The following is a 332-nucleotide window of genomic DNA, read 5'->3' as shown; positions in this document are numbered from 1 at the left end:
GTTTTCTTAAACTCAGTGCTGAGGTATTTTGTCACTTGAACCTGCACCTAAACAGGTACTGAAACTTGGATCTTCTGAGAGGAGTGCAGCTGCAGGTACATTTTTGGCACTGAATAATGGTCCAACAGGCCAAATGTGGTCAGACTTCTCTGGTCACTGAAAAAGAATGGATTTCAGCCTGGAAGTTAATTGCTGTGTCAGCACAAAGTTTCAGGGTCGACCTACAGTCTACAGATGCTTACATGAAATGATCTACATGCTAAACAATGTACCAGTTAAACTAAATTATCTTTTTGTGTTTCATCAGTTTATGCTGTTTAAGTATTTCTGTG

The sequence above is a fragment of the Myripristis murdjan genome, chromosome 13 (assembly GCF_902150065.1).
Source record: "Myripristis murdjan chromosome 13, fMyrMur1.1, whole genome shotgun sequence".
Taxonomy (NCBI): domain Eukaryota; kingdom Metazoa; phylum Chordata; class Actinopteri; order Holocentriformes; family Holocentridae; genus Myripristis; species Myripristis murdjan.
This window is presented reverse-complemented; position numbering follows the sequence as displayed.